The sequence below is a fragment of the Micropterus dolomieu genome, linkage group LG23 (genome assembly GCF_021292245.1).
Source record: "Micropterus dolomieu isolate WLL.071019.BEF.003 ecotype Adirondacks linkage group LG23, ASM2129224v1, whole genome shotgun sequence".
In the NCBI taxonomy this organism is placed as follows: Eukaryota; Metazoa; Chordata; class Actinopteri; order Centrarchiformes; family Centrarchidae; genus Micropterus; species Micropterus dolomieu.
The window spans coordinates 36,072,029-36,072,377 of record NC_060172.1 but is presented as its reverse complement, the minus strand read 5'-3'; positions in this window follow the sequence as shown (position 1 = coordinate 36,072,377).

Genomic DNA, 349 nt, shown 5'->3' with positions numbered 1-349 from the left:
AGTTCCCACCAAGAGCAAGCACTAGGCGACAGAGGCAAGGAAAAACTTCCTTTTAAGAGGCAGAAACCTCGAGCAGAACCATGGCTCAGGGTGGGCGGCCATCTGCCTCGACCGGTTGGGGTGAAGGGGAGAGAGAGAGAGAGAGAGAGAGAGAGAGAGGGATGTAAGGAGAGAGTAAGGATGTAAGGGAGGGAGGCAGCCTACACAATATACACACAGAGGTACACACAGTGAAGGTGATGTTGCTATAGACTAAATGAAAAATGGTACAGATATTTATAATAGTGTTAATGGTAACCATCGTAATGTTAATGATTATAATAACAATAATAACAATAGGACTAGTAAC